The 16917-nt window shown below is 42.2% G+C and overlaps 1 pseudogene; it reads right to left on the reverse strand.

Annotated features, from left to right (window-relative positions):
• Window positions 1–369: 369 nt before the first annotated feature.
• On the reverse strand, window positions 370–488 carry LOC133382572 (5S ribosomal RNA; annotated as a pseudogene).
• Between the last annotated feature and the right edge of the window lie 16429 nt (window positions 489–16917).

Genomic DNA, 16917 nt, shown 5'->3' on the forward strand with positions numbered 1-16917 from the left:
TGCACTGATAAGCTACCACCACAAACAAAGAGATTTTAAAAAGAAAGCACAGAGAGTATTCACTGCATTGTGATTCCTGTGAGTCTCTTTTTAATGTATGCCCATCAGCTCCCTAAGTGTGCCAACAATTGGAGTATACATTCCTGTGCAGCACATAGGAAAGAATGAAGGAAATGTGGCCAACTTAATGATTTGGCTAAGCTGTGTAAAACTAAAGACTCAAAAATCACAAAACTAGGTTTGTTGTTGTTATAATATGTCTTCAAGTCAATTAAGACTTCAGGAGACCCTATGAATCTTTTTTTTATATATTCATAGAGTTTTCATGATAAGAGTTATTCAGAGGTGGTTTACCATTGCCTTCCTCTAAGTCTATGGCACCCAGTATTCCCAGGCAGTCTCCCATCCAAGTGCTAACCAGGCCTGACCCTGCTTAGCTTCCAAAATCAGACAAGATTGGGCGTGTTCTGGGTAGTATGGCCCTGGAAGAAATCCTCATGATTTGACAGAGACAGGACTTACAGAACATATCCCACCAGTTTTGAACCATTGTCCACTGGCTGCAAGTCAATTTCTGGCAATTCAATTCAAAGCGCTGTCTTTAACCTATAAAGCCCTTAAAGCTTGGGACCAGGTTGTCAGAAAGACTGCCAGCTCCTGTAGATACCTGCCCAGCTACTGAGATCAGCCTCAGAGGTCCTGATCTGTGTCTCCCTACCATTTGAAATAAGGCAAGTAATAAACAGAGACAGGGCTTGTTCAGTTGTGACATTCCACCTTGGAGCCTCCTTCCCAGGGTGGCTTGTGCTACTATTCCAATGTTCCTTTTGTTGTCAGATGAAAACATTTTGATTTGTTCAGATCTTTCAGCTGCTTAGATTTATAATTGTTTAGCTTTTCTAAAGCTTCTGTTTGTTCAGTTTTCCCCCGTTCTACTTACTGGTGAGTACCCACCTCTGTCGGGGCACCTTAGTGTTGGTGGCAGTGGCAGAAGGCAGCAACACTCTCAGTCGGCTCTGGGCAGCCAGGAGCTGCCTTTTTGATTTCCCAGATTTCTGGAGCAATGCTACTATGGAACATTGTGGAAAATCAAAATGGTGGATCCCAAACCCAGCTATTTTTTAAAAGGGGGACTCAGAGCAGGAAGGAAGAGTGAACCCTGTTGGAAAGTGAGGTGCCAAAAACTGCCTCAGGATGCTGTATGCTGACTGCTGACACATAGCCTGAGAGGCAGGATACCAGACGTGGAAGCAATAGGATTGGGCTATTGCCTTCATTGCCTCTTTGCAAGCTTCTGAGAACCATCTCATTGACACTGTTGGGGGAAAAAAGATGTTTGTTTAAGCATTCTGACTCTGTTGTGCTCTTCTTACACTTCTATTTTAAAAGTTATGTCCAATTTTCCAATGGGGCCTAATATTACCAGGAACCCAGAACTATGTGTATATACCAGTGATGGTCCCCTTGATGTGCGTTGAACGTGAGACTCATTACTTGCATATGCTGTTCCTTATATTCCTTATATTTTGTTTGATATTATTATGCTTCGATCTTACATAAACTGAAATGTATTCACTGGTTTTCTGCGGATGTATTTAAAACAAATTAAATTTAAAACCTTTTCGGTGGTGGCCCCCGAATTGTGGAATAGTCTCCCTGATGAGGTACGCCTGGCGCCGACGCTGCTATCTTTTCGGCGCCAGGTGAAAACCTTTTTTTACTCCCAGGCATTTTAAAAATTTTAAATATTCTATTTTTAAAAAATTGTTTTATAGTGTATTTTAAAACAGTATTTCATTACTGGTATATTCTGATGTTTGGTTTTTTTGTTCTTTGTTTGTTTTGCTTTTTGATTTTCTTATATTTGTTCTATTCATATATTTTCTTGTTTATCCTCTATGTACACCGCCCAGAGAGCCTTTTTGGCTTAGGGCGGTATATAAATTAAATAAATTAAATAAATAAATAAATAAATCTTTCCAGACGAATGGTAGCCTCTCCAGTCTTATTTGTTCCCCGTCCTCTCGCACACTGGGGCACTACCAGGGATTGACTCTGCAGAAGCAGCCAATCCTACTCAGAAAACTAAGTTGGGGAGAATTTGGGACATCCATTGCAGATAAGGGCACCCATACACCAAAAATGTCTGTTCACACAGTTTCTCTTTCAACATTGCCTGCCTCCCACTTGAGACCCCCCCTTTCTGAAATCTAATCTGTGTTTTGATTGGGGAAAAAGGGGTACATCTACATCTGCAGTGAATGAGGTGTTGGAATGGTACAAGGAAGAAGAGATGAGACAGGCAGGAGGAGGCAGAGAGAAACGGAAAGGAAGGGGAGAGGGCAAAAGGGAATTCTAGACAGAAGAAGCAGAAGCAGTAGCAGCTTTCAGTATCTCTGTAGCCACAACCCCACACTGCACAGTTTATCTACCCTCTCATAATCTACTCCCCCCCCCCCCGCATCAGCCCAGCCTGGCCTGGACTAACTGTAACGACATCTGTTACACTTGAGCTCTGCTCAGTTAGTGGCCTGTTTGTTTAATTGTCAGCCTGGTTTGTTATTTTGCTTCCCATTAGAAAGCCAAAGAAAGGAGAAGGAGGGTGTTTTTATTCTGGGAAGTATTTCACCAGGACAATGTGCTTCTTCACTTCTCCCCCCCCCCACGCCACCCCGCCTTTTCTTCTTTCCACAGCACTGAATGGCCCAGAACTAGCTGTCCTGCTTCTCTCGACAAGACAGACGCTTCCAAGAGCCATTGTTCAAGCCGATGCATTAAGGGCTCACACTTGTAACGTTGGCGCTGATCCTCTTCTCCCATTGTGCTGTCAGAATAGGCTGAAAAAGGAGAATCTGTCCTCTTTATTTGCCAGAAAGGAAAGAAAGCAGCGGCAGCAGTGACATCTTCTCTTCTTTCCCGGGTTCCCCTCCCCCACCATTTCTCTGTGCACCAAAGTGTTCTCTTCCCAGTTTCAGTCAAGGGAGGAAAAAGTTTCTCAAACACTGAAAACTGAAAGTGTCCCGTGTCTTTTCCTTTTGTTGGAGATACTTGGCAACCTTCCGACATGGTGGAATTCAGACACAAATAATTTGGAGTGGTGTGACTTCTTCCTGACCAGCTTGTGAAGTTTAAAAGAAAAGGAGAGGGGGGGGACTTCTAAGAGGAACTGTTTTAGTCCTGGATGTCAGCCCTGAAGAAGGGAATGATCTGTTTCTACATATGCTGAAGAGGAACTTGTGTGGGTACTCCAGCACATTCTTTGCTCAGCAACTGATCCTAACTACCGTGCCACTTTGATCACATCCACGCCACACACTTAAAGCACATTTAAAGCTCATGGCTTTCCCCCCCAAGAATCCTGGGAACTGTAGTCTACTCACAGAGATACAATTCCCAACACCCTTAACAAATGACTGTCTCCAGGATTCTTTGGGGTAAGCCATGTGCTTTAAATGTATGGTGTGGGTGTCTCCATTTGTCTCAGACAGGCTCACTCCTGCCTGGAAGTGGGACAGTCCTGTTTCTGGAAGGTCATTGTAATGTTCCTCCCTCTGGCACCACCTGTCAGGCTCCCACCCGTGGCTCCCACCAGGGAGAAATGTAGTTTTTATTTTTCTTTAGCTTATCCTACAACAGATCTCACAAGATCCCACTGCTAGGCAGCAGCACCAGTCACTCCCTGTAAACAATAAAGAGAATAATAATAATAATAACAATACTGCTAGAGACTTCGCCTTAGTCTCCCTATGGCTTGTTACTTTGTGTCTGGGTGCCCTTGCTGTCCACAACCCCCTTGTATCTTTGTCTATGAAGCATACAATCCTGGATTGCTCTGGATACTTGACAATGTTACAATATCTCTCTTCACCGCTGCCACCATTTATTTGATACAGTTTCCCTCCAGCCTTGGTAATTACCCTGCCCTCCCTTCTGGTCTGTGTATCCCCAGCCAAGGATCAGGCTTTTGGTAAACCAATAAAAGTATTTATCTGACAACACCAGGAAATAACAAGATTACTTTAGGAATGTTCAACAAGCGGATGGTTTCATATAGTGTCACTATGTTTCCAGTCATATATATTCTGCCTAAATACCAGCCAAATATAATCCAACCCACAACCAACTCCAATCCACACTCCACAACCAATCGCCAACAACTCCCCCACAAAACAGAACCCTGAACCAACTGTCATCCTCTCATTCCATTTTTGGGCAAGGTAATAGAGCGTGTGGTGGCCTCCCAGCTCCAGAGATTCTTGGATGAAATGGATTATCTGGATCCATTTCAGTCTTGTTTCAGGCCTGGTTACGGGACAGAGACAGCTTTGGTCGCCTTGGTGGATGACCTTCGCAGAGAGCTGGACAGGGGGAGTGTGTCCCTGTTAGTTCTACTGGCCCTTTCAATGGCTTTCGATACCATTGACCATGGTATCCTTCTGGACCGCCTTGCTGGGATGGGACTTGGGGGCACCGTGTTACGATGGCTCCATTCCTTTCTGGAGGCACAAACTCAGAAGGTGGTGCTGGGGGACTCCTGTTCGACTCCTTGGCCGTTGACCTATGGGGTCCCTCAGGGTTCAGTTTTGTCCCCCATGTTATTTAACATCTATATGAAACCGCTGGGAGAGGTCCGGGGGTTTGGGGTTCGGTGCCATTAATATGCGGATGACACCCAACTCTATTTCTCCTTTCCACCTACAGCCAAGGAAGCTGTCCTGGTCCTGAACCAGTGCCTAGCATCAGTGATGGACTGGATGAGGGCAAACAAATTGAAACTAAATCCAGACAAGACAGAGGTGCTTCTGGTCAGTCGAAGGGCAGATCAGGGAATAGGGATTCAGCCTGTGCTGGATGGGGTTACACTCCCCTTGAAGACACAGGTTCACAGTTTGGTTGTGCTCCTGGACTCAGCTCTGAACTTGGAGGCCCAGGTCTCTGCCGTGGCCAGGAGTGCCTTTGCCCATTTAAGACTAGTGTGCCAGCTGCGCCCGTTCCTGGAAATGCCTGATTTGACTATGGTGATGCATGCCTTAGTTACATCCTGTTTAGACTACTGTAACGTGCTCTACGTGGGGCTGCCTCTGAAGACTGTTCGGAAACTTAAACTGGTACAAAGAGCTGCAGCCAGAGTATTAACAGGGGCTGGTTACAGGGACCATACAACTCCCTTGTTACAACAGCTCCACTGGCTGCCAGTTTGTTTCCGGTCACAATTCAAAGTGCTGGTTTTGACCTTTAAAGCCCTATATGGCCCAGGTCCAGGCTATTTATCAGACCGTATCTCCCTATACGAGCCTGCCCGGGCCCTGAGGTCTTCAGGAGAGGCCCTTCTCTCAGTCCCAACACCCTTGCAAGTGCGATTGGTGGGGACGTGAGATAGGGTCTTCTCGGTTGCTGCTCCTAGGTTCTGGAACTCCCTTCCTAGGGAGGCATGAATGGCCCCCTCCTTGCCATCCTTCCATCAGCAAGTAAAGACTTTTTTATTCTGACAGGCTTTTGGGATAGAAGGTGTTTAGGACTGGGCTTTATAAAGCTTGTTTTATTGTTTTATATTATTATTTGTATTATTTTTAATTGTTTTTAGATATTTTAAGGTTTTAAGGTTGTGCATAGTTTAATTGTATTTTAGTTGTATGTTTTTCTATGTTTTTAACTACATGTAGTTCTATTTGTAAACCGCCCTGAGTTCCAGTTTGGAAAAAGGGCGGGGTAAAAAAAAATAAAGTTTCAATCAACCAATCAATTTATATTTCCAGCCACTCAAACACTCAGCCAATCATCATCCAACATTCTCCAGCATTCTAGCCCATGTACTCCCCCCTCTCACTCAGTCACTTACCATATATCGCTTAATAAACCCGCACTTACCATATTTACAGATATTAAAATACAGGGACATCACAGTCATGCCTTACAGGTTGGGAATATTCCAAAGCAAGGCCTTCTTTGTGGCAGCACCCTGACTATTGAACTCCATCTCTAGTGAAGTGAGTTTTGTCTCCTACATCATTCAGATGTAAGTTATATGTCTAGATTTCAACTCTATAGGAAGGACAGGAAAGGATGCCCTGCAGGTGGTGTTGCTCTGTACATCAAAGACAGCATTGAGTCTAGCAAGCTAGACATCACAAAAGGAAAAAACTCTTCCACAGAATCATTGTGGATGGCAATACCAGACCTCAAGAGCAATTTAGTACTGGGAACGTGCTATCATCCCCCCTGATCACAATGCTAAGGGAGATCTCGAGATGAATAATGAAATCAAGGAAGCATATAAGAAAGGAAATGTTTTAGTAATGGGTGACTTCAACTACTCTCACATAGACTGGCTACATATGTATTCCAGTAATGACAAAGATTTAAAATTCCTAGATACCCTAAATGACTGTGCCCTAGAACAGTTGGTCATGGAACCAACCAGAGGAGCAGTGACCCTGGGCTTAATCTAAAGTGGCACCCAGGGCTAGGTGAGAGATGTAAGTATTGTTGAAGCAGCTTAGGAGCAGTGACCATAGTGCTATTAAATTAAGCATACATGTAAATGGCCGATTGCCAAGAAAATCCAACATGGTCACTTTTGACTTCAAAAGAGGAACCTTCCCCAAAACAAGGGGATTGATAAAAAGGAAGTTGAAAGGCAAAGTCAAGAGGGTTAAATCACTCCCAAATGCTTGGGAGTTGTTTAAAACACAATATTAGAAGTATACCACAGATCAGGAAAGCTACCACCAGGGCCAAGAGGATGCCAGCATGGTTAACATGCAAAGTCAAACACAAAGTCTTCCTTCAGAAAATTGAAGTCTATGAATACCGCTTACCATGAAAACCCTATTCATAGGGTTGCCATAAGATGGGATCTACCTGAAGGCAGTCCATTTCCATTTTTGTCTGAATGAGAATAAAAGTGAACACAAACTTTGGAAAAAATGCAAGCAGACAATAAGGGATGCTAAATAAAATTTGAGGAGCACATTGCTGAAAACATATAGACCACCAACAAAAAAAGTTCTTTAAATTCATTAGGAGCAGGAGATTGCCTAGGAAGGTGGTTGGACCCTTGGATTACAAGGGAGTCAAAAGTGTGCTAAAGGATGATAAGGTGACTGCAGAGAAGCTGAATGAATTCTTCACATCTGTCTTCATAGTGGAAGATACAGTAGAGATCCCTGTGCCTGAAATAACATTTGCAGTAAGGGACTCTGAGGAACTGAGGGAGATGCTGGCGCCAAGAGATGAAGTTCTAGACCTATTAGTCTAAGTAAAAACAAATTGTCAGATCTGGATGGCATCCACCCAAGAGTTCTCAAGTAACATAAATGTGAAATTGCTAACAAAAACTTGTAACGTGTCCCTCAGATCTGCCTCCATACTGGAAAGTGGCTGATGCAACACCAGTCTTTAAAAAGAGATCAATGGAAATTACAGGCCAGTTACTTAACATCTGTTCCAGGAAAACTGGTGGGAAGCATTGTTAAAGATAAAATAACCAAGGGTATAGAAGAACAAGCCTTGCTGAAGCAGAACCAGCATGGCTTCTGCAAGAGTAAGTAGTGTCTCACCCACTGATTGGAGTTCTTTGAGAGTATCAACAAGCATATAGATAGAGGTGGCCCAGTTTTGTACTTTTAAAAAGCTTTTGACAAGGTACCTCACCAAAGACTCCTGAGGAAGCTTATCAGTCATAGAATGAGAGGATCAGAAACTGTAAAGGAAACAGGAAGAAGAGAGTAGGAAAAAATGGACAGTTCTCCCAATGGAGGGGTGTAGAAAGTGGTGTCCCCCCAAAACTGGTATTGGGACGTGTGCTTTTAAACTTCTTCACAAACAATCTAGAGGAAGGGTTAAGCAGCGTGGTGGCCAGGTTTGCTAATGATACGAAATTCCTCAGGACTGTTAAAACAAAAAGGGATTGTGAAGAGCTCCAGAAGGACCTCTCCAAACTGAGTGAATAGGTAGTAAAATGGCAAATGCAGTTTAACTGAAACAAATGTAACATGATGCATGTCGGGGCAAAAAAAAATCTTAATTTCACATATAAACACATGGGGTCTGAATGAGCAGTGACTGACCAGGAACAAGACCTTGGGATCTTAGTGGATAGCTCGATGAAGATGTCGACCCAGTGGCAAATTCTATGCTAGTGATCATTAGGAAAGGAACTGAATATAAAATTGCCGATATCATAATGCTGTTATACAAACCCATGGTGTGACCACCTGTGGAATACTGTGTACACTTCTGGTTACCTCAAAAAGGGTATTGTAGAGTTGGAAAAGGTTCAGAAAAGGGCAACCAGAATGATCCAGTGGGATGGAGCAACTCCCCTATGAGAAAAAGTTGCAGCATGTGCGGCTTTTTTCTATAGAGAAAAGGCAAGTCAGAGGCAACAGGATAGAACTGTATAAAATAATGCATGGCATGGAGAAAGTGGATAGAGAAATGTTTTTCTCCCTCTCTGATACTACCAGAACTCATAGGCATCCAGTGAAGGTGAATGCTGAACGATTTAAGACAGGCAAAAGAAAGTACTTCTTCATACAGCTCATAGTTAAACTATGGAATTTGCTCCCACAGGAGGTTGTAATGGCCACCAACATGGATGGCTTTAAAAGATTAGACAAATTCATAGAGGACAAGGCTATCAGTGGCTACTAGCCATTATGGCAATGTTCTGCCTCCACTGTTGGGGGCAGTATGCTCCTGAACACCCGCTCCTGGAAACTGCACTATTGCATCAAAGCAAATGTTATCCCACACTTTCCAGTGCATTGGCTGCTCTCACCTTCCTCATCGCAAAAAAATCCAGTCTTTTGGGGAAGCAGGTTTGTTCCGCAAGACCACCCAATCCGCTATAATTGTGCCACCTGAATTTGCCGGCATGTGATTGACTCCCCGACAGCGAAAGTCTGGAAGCACCCTTTGTTGTATTGACTGATACGCTATATGTTGGTTGAAGATGTTATGTTAATGTTTAATTTGCATACCACCCCTATTAAAACAAAAAACAAATGAGGTGGGCGGGTAGGATTTTTAAAATAAATGAATAAGTGGTATGCCGAGAAAGCAAGCAACTTGACATGCTTGCACTTGGAAGGTTAACCAGTCTGCCTTTTATTCTGGTGGCCTTCAGGAGTCTGAGTATGCTATGAAACAATACTGCTCCTGAAGTATTAAACCTACTTCAACTGTGTGTGTGTGTGGTGTTTGTTTAAGGACAGGTCTTTTTAAAACATTTTCTCAGTGATGTGATAATTGCTTTTGGATAGCCCTGTCTCCCTGAATCCCTGTGTCTAGGCAGTTTCACAGCACTCCCTCTGCCCCCCAGCAGGGCTAATCTAAAAGAGACTCCACTCTAATGAGATGTTGCAATGGGTTTTTCTCTCTCAAACAACAACAACAACAGTGGATCTCTCAAAAAACAACAAAGGGAACCAATTACAAACAAATGTGTTGAAGGGTCCCAGAGCCCCAGGCATGAGAATTAGGGCCATGGAAAGGTCAAAATGATTTAGGGTACAGGGAAAGAGGAAGGAAGGGAGACAAAATACGCCAGCTTTTAAGAGAAAAATGTCTGTGTTGGTTGGGCAATTTCGGTCACCCTAAGATGGTATAATTCTTTTGGTTCCAAATGAAGGACACACATTGTATTATTTCATTTATTTATTTAAAACATTTATATACTGCTTAATCATTTGCATCTCTGTTGCCGCCCTGGGCTCCTACTGGGAGGAAGGGCAGGATATAAATTTAATAAATAAATAAATTAAAATCTCTAAGTGGTGGACCTAAAATCAAGCCATATATAAAATGAACAATAAAACAATAAAATTGTCATAAAACCAAACAATACTTTAAAATGCCTGCTGGAACAACTATTTTAGTTAATTAAAACATTTATATTACACTTAATCACCATTATATGATGATGATTAAACTTTACCTGAAAACTGTTAGTCTGATGTAAAGAGATGTATAAGGGGGCAAAAAATCCCAATCATACATATACACTGATAGGACCTGAAATGGTTGTGACTAAGAAGAAAATACTAAATAAATGATGAGGTATTTGCCCAGAAAATGTTAATTCAGTGGTGAAAAAGGGTTCAGATCCCCACTCACTGATGAAGCTCACTGGGTGACCTTGGATCAGTCACTATCTCTCAGCCTAACCTACCTCACAGGGTTACTGTGAGCATGAAATGAGGAAGGGGAGAAACATGTACACCACCTTGAGCAGCTTGGAGGAAAAGTGGGATAGAAATGTAGATAAATAAATAGAAAAGGAATTGGTTGTTTTGTTTATTACAATATTTATATACTGCTCTTGTACAGATAAGATCTAAGTGGTGTGTAGCAATGATAACATCACAATAAACCAAAGAAAAACATAAAAGCAAAAAACGTCATAAGGAACCTGCCAAACATATACAATTCATCCAACTGAACAGGCCTGCTGATTTAAGGGTCTTCACAATGGGACAGCCGGTGTTATAATCATAATGCGTTTTTTACTTTAGAGCAGACTTTGCCAACCTGGGACCCTCAAGATGCTTTGAACTACAACTCCCATCAGTGGTTGTGCTGGCTGAGGCTGATAAGAGATATACTTCAAAACACCTGGAGGGCACTAGGTTGGCAAAGGTTGCTTTAGAGAAAGATGGTTAAGGGAGGGAGACATGATAAAAGGTTTATAAAATGATGCAAAATGTGAAGAAACTAGGTAAAGAGAAATTTCTTCCACTCTCTTAACAAAAGAACTTGTATTATCAGTCAAATTGACTGTGAGTAGATGCAGGACAAAAGAAAAAACAAACACATAAGAGAGTTTGTTGCTGTGAGATGCGGCAATGTCCATGGGTTTAGGTGCAGAGTAGCCACTTTTGCATCACCCAAAAAGAGGGATAGCGTTGCTAAAAAAGAGGACAGAGATTTGCATTAAAATCTGCATATGCTATTGTTTAGGTACACATGCAAATTTGCATATAATTACTTTAACTGAACAGAAATATAATACATCTCACCATAGTAGGGACGATTGGTGTGTGCCTGCTCAGTCTGCTGTCCAGGTGCTAACTGTTGATGGGCAAATTCAAGCTCCCTGATCCCCTTTTTAAATGTATCTTTAAATGGGACTTGGATAGGACTGATCTTCAAATAGAGCAGAGATCAGTAACCTTTTTGGGCCTGTGGGCACATTTGGAATATTCAGAGGGTGCCATGGGCACCACCCACTCTGGTTGATTCTGTCCTCCCTCCTGTGGGATAGACAGAAAGCATCCAGACATATAATTATTTGCTTTCAGATAAAAGTCCAGTAGAATTAAAAATAGATCCTCTTGAATTTGCTTGGTTTCACACAAAGTCCTCAAAACCCCAACATCAGATTAAAGATGATAGTGATAGACTGCATAGTAAAAATCACAGGTCTGGTGCTTTTTCAGCACCACAAAAGCATTGATCCAAGGCATGGATCCTCAAAGATCTTCACAACTTTTACGCCGGATGATAACAAAACCACTGACAAGTCACAGAACATATCTGTAGATGCAGATGATGACCTAGAGTGGTTCTCAGAGGATTACTTATAACAAATTATGATGATCTATTAGGATCCATGCATTGGATCCATGTTTTTTGTACCATGACAGAGCTGGAAAGTACTGCATCCATTATTTTCACAATTCAGACAATTGAGACAGATGGGATCTGTGGTTTGATGGTGATGCGGGGAGGGGCTGTGAAAATTATATGCAATTTCAAGAGAATCCATCTTACTGGATCTGACTTTGCCAATTTGTACATACATGGGCATATTCCTTCTCTCTCTCTCTTTCTCTCTTGTCTGAGACCTAAGGCACCCCTTTTCTCTCCCCCTCCTCCGGTCACTCTCCTTCTCGTCCTCCCAGTCTCCCAGAGAGTTCCCTTTCCCTGCCCCCTTGTCCTCCTATCCTCTCAGTCACTCTGCTTTCTGATCAGTTGCTCAGGTGCCAACCTGAACTTTGATATGCACACAGAGCTGAAAGAGGAAGTGGAAAAGTGTACCACTGCCAACTTCCTGCTTCAGCTCTAAGTACTTTTCAAGAGCGCTGGGGGGGGGGGGAATTAACCACCGTCACAACCTCATGACAAAGGAATCAGTGGGGGGAGGTGCTCAGAGACTTCCCAGGCACCCGTAAAAGTCTTCAAGGACACCATTGTGCCCACAGGCACCACAATGGCAACCCAAGAAGCAGAGAATGCCTTCAAATAGAGAACTCTGTAAAGTAGGACGAATGGCCACACTACTCAAGTGACTTTAAAGGGAAATTGGACACATTTGTGCAAGATGCTAGCCATGAAGACTAAATGGAACCTCCAGGTTCAGAAGCAGTATGTCTCTGAATATCAGCTGCTCTAGGTCAACAGTGGGGGAGGGCTGTTGCATTCATCGTCTTTTAGGGTAGCTGTTTGTGGTTTCACAGTGGTGGTCAGACCTACAGCATCTGCTTCCAAAGGATCTACTGCTTCTGGTCAGAACTACTAACTACTAACCCAAGGTTAGACCTGTCGACTGAGGCCGATCATTGTAAAACATCTGGCTGCTGACCACTTTCAGAAACAGGCTACTGGACTAGGTGGACCTTTATAATCTTGAAATATCTCTTTCTGCCATTTTTCTTATCACATTTCAGTAATTTCTTTGAAACAATCACATACGTCTCTACAATAGAGCTTGGAAAAGTTACTTTTTTTGAACTACAACTCCCATCAGCCCCAGCCAGCATGGCCACTAGATTGGGCTGATGGGAGTTGTAGTTCAAAAAAGTAACTTTTCCAAGCTCTGCTTGGGACTAAAGATCAAATCAAATGAACAAACTGTCGTGACCAGGATGTGGAGAAAGTGGATCCATCCAGAGACAGGCATATGCTAAGGTAAGTGGCCCTGTGATTGCTCTACATTGCAGCTCACATTTACTGAGGCACTGGTCCATCAGGCACAAGAAGGGGAGAGCGTGCACTAGCATCATGCTGGTTCTGCTCCCCACCATCCCTGTCGCCTGCTGTGTGGTTAAGCATGACTGTCTGCAGCAGGCTTTCATGGGTTTTAGAACCGTGGAAAATCAGATGGGGAGTGCGGAGCTAGTGTGCTCAGGCACACTCTCCCCTCCTTGTGTGATTAGTTGTTCCATTACGAATGCCTGAATAGGGCTGGGCTGCGTACACATGTACCTTTAAAATACATTCAAAGTACCCCCCCCAAGAATCCTGCAAAGTATAGTATACAATTCTCAGCATTCTTCACAAACAACAGTTCCCAGAATTCAGGGGGGGATGTGCTTTGAATGCGCTTTAAAGGTATGGTGTGTACGCACTAGTCTCATTGTATGGATGCTAGAAGTGGTTATCGCAGTACTGTGCTGCAGCAGCTTAAAGGACAAATTCCGTGCTAAGTATTATTTGGATTGAAAATTATAAGAGCAAGTATCAGAATTCAGTTAGCTCAATCTCTTAAGGATTTTTTCTTTGTAAAGTAGATGTGAATTTCTGGAACACACACACACACACACAAGACATTTACATAGGGGAATTCTGATGCTTGTGCTTGTATTTTCAAATCTGTCTTTTCAAACCAAGTTTTACATTCAGGAGTTAATTTTCCCCAAAACAACAAAAGGAGCTACATCACAGACAAAGGTAGTAAGATTATGAACAAATACTGGCATAGACACAACACACCCTCCCTCTTGTGTCCTGTGTTATATGACCTTTCGTTGGCTCTTTCTTTGCTTGTAGACGGCTTAAGAAGCCTTTAAACCCTTTTTGTTTGTGATCTAGAACCTTTTGTTGTTTGGGGGAGATCAACTGCTGATTATTAAACATGGCTTGAACATACAGAATTGACAGCCTTAAATGGGCTTCCAATAACACAGCCAGATTTACTTTGAAAATAGCCTTTTCATTTGGTAGGTTCTGAAATGTTGGTATGGTTACTTGCTTTATAAATATAGGTTCTATATTAATGTGATTATTTGAATATATTCATATCTGTATACTGATATATGAAAATGTTTCTAATTTCTGCCATACTGCACAGTTCCATATCCAGGACTGACTGCCTTATTTTCTGGGGCAATAAATTCATATTGCCCACAGGTGATTTATAATGTGCATGCTTTATACAGCTGTCTTGTATGCAGTAATCAATTTCCTAAAGAAAGAGGGGCTAGGGCTAAAGCCTGAACCAGAAGCCTGTGTACACGCCACACATTTAAAGCACATGACTTCCTCCACAGAATCCTGGGTATTGTATTTGTTAAGGATGTTGAGAACTGTAGCTCTGTGAAGGGTAAACTACAGTTCCCAGGATTCTTGGGGGGAATCCATGAGCTTTAAATGTATGCTGGGTATGCAGCTCAGTTTCAGATGTGGTTGCACACTGCTAAGGAAGATACACTTTTGTTACATGCTCAGAAGCACTGTTTTATATTATTGCTTCACATATTCCAGGCCTGAACTTCAGAACTGAAATTCACCTGCCTTGGGCCTAAAATGGTTCCACCCCAATCAGACCTAATTCACATACCTTTGGCACTAAGGAAACTTTTGTTCTTTCCTTTACAGCCACCAGTAATTATTTCTAAGTGTCTGAATTAAAACAAATTAATTTTCTACCACAAATAATTGCTCTGGAGCTTTTTGTTCATTCAGTACCACTGGTGGGTGTCAGGGCCCTTGACCAGACCAATACATCAGCAGCTGCCTTATACTCTGTTTATCTGGCCCAGCATTGTCTTCAGCTGGCAGCAACATTCCGGCAGAGGCCTTTCCCCACACCTGCTACCTGATTATTTTAGGTAGAGATGCCAGGGATTGAATTTAGGGCATCCCGCATGCACGGTATGTGCTCTACCACGAAACTACTGTCTCATCTCAAGCTTACACCATTCCATAATCCTAGATGTTGTTCAAATATTAACCAAGCCTGACCATGTTTAGCTTCCCTGAGATCAGCAGGCATGTTCAAGGTAACATGGCCAGAGAAACTAAAGAAGCATGCACTACAGACACTTTCCCCTTTCACAGGAAGCTTCCATACTCTGAATCAGATCACTGGTCCATCTTGCTCATCATTGTCTATGGTGACTGACAGTGGTGCTTCAGGATCTCAGGCAGGAGTCTTTTCCAGGCATAGCTGTAGGTTCCAGAGACTGAACCTGGGACCTTCCTACATGCAAAAGATATGCTCTACCACTGTGGTCCATCATTCCCACTATTACCACTACTGCTACTATCATCACCACCATTAGGGATGGAATATTCGGAAAATCTTGATATCGAGTTTATCCAGATTTTTTCTAATCCCTTTCGCTCCTTACTCTTAATGAGAAGCCAGTTTTCTCCCTCTGGTTCTGTTAAAAATATGAACAATTATTACACATTATATGCATTAGTGTATACATTATGATATGTATAATTTTATACACAGATCATATGCATATACACTCCAGATTTCCTAAAGAAACCAGCACATAAACAGATGCATATCACTGTACAAAAAATGAATGTATTAATACTAAATTATGCTGCAGAAATATGGTGCAGCATGGGCCTTGACTTTTTTTTACACACACACACACACACACACTTTATGTTGTTGTTGTTGTTATGTGCCTACAAGTCGATTACGACATATGGCAACCCGATAAATCAGCAACCTCCAATAGCATCTGTTATGAACCACCCTGTTCAGATCTTGTGTTCAGGTCAATCAATCCATCTCTTGTTTGGTCTTCCTCTTTTTCTACTCCCTTCTGTTTTTCTTAGCATTATTGTCTTTTCTAGTGAATCATGTCTTCCATTATGTGTCCAAAGTATGATACCCTCAGTTTCATCATTTTAGCTTCTAGTAATAGTTCTGGTTTAATTTGTTCTAACACCCAATTATTTGTTTTTTTTGCAGTCCATGGTATCCGCAAACCTCTTCTCCAACACCATATTTCAAATGAGTTGATTTTTCTTTTATCCACTTTTTTCACTGTCCAACTTTCACATCCATACATAGAGATCGGGAATACCATGGTCTGAATGATCCTGACTTTAGTGTTCAGTGATACATCTTTGCATTTGAGGACCTTTTGTAGTTCTCTCATAGCTGCCCTCCCCAGTCCTAGCCTTCTTCTGATTTCTTGACTATTGTCTCCAATTTGGTTAATGACTGTGCCAAGGTATTGATAATCTTTGACAAGTTTTATTTTATTTATTTATTTATTACATTTATACCCTGCCTTTCTTTTCATGATAGAAACCCAAGGCAGCTACCCAAGTTTAATGTCCTCGTTGTCAACTTTAAAATTTTGCATATAATTTTGCATATTATTAGTCAGCTTTTGGGTTGAAAAAAATCCAAACATGCATGAGTGACTCAGACATAAGTAGGTGCTTGATACAAGAGGTGGTCTGATGTGAGAAAAGCTTGATTGGGTCAGAATTGCCCAATGCCATATATAAATCCATTTAAAACAGATTCCTTCTCCCTCCCTAACCACCATTACCACCACCACTGATGGGATAACTTTAAAGTTAAAGATAACTTTTTCTGGAACTTCTGGTTCCAATAATACTATTGAATATTTATTTTGTGACAATAGTATGCTAGGAATGATACTACTCCACTTTCTGTCTTTGGCAAAACCACACACCTAACTTGTAATAAATGCAATTTATACATGAGGCTTGTCCAGGTAGTTGGCTGGTTGTTCATTTAGAGCAGGAGTGGGGAGCTTGTGGCTCTCCAGATGTTGTTGGACTCCAAGTCTCATCAATCCCAGTCAGCATGGCCAACGGCCATGGGTGAAGGGAGTTGGAATCCAGCAACATCTGGAGGACCACTGGTTTCCCATTCCTGCTTCAGAAATATATTTTGAGATATCCAGGATG

The sequence above is a fragment of the Rhineura floridana genome, chromosome 3, assembly GCF_030035675.1.
Source record: "Rhineura floridana isolate rRhiFlo1 chromosome 3, rRhiFlo1.hap2, whole genome shotgun sequence".
NCBI classification, from domain to species: Eukaryota; Metazoa; Chordata; class Lepidosauria; order Squamata; family Rhineuridae; genus Rhineura; species Rhineura floridana.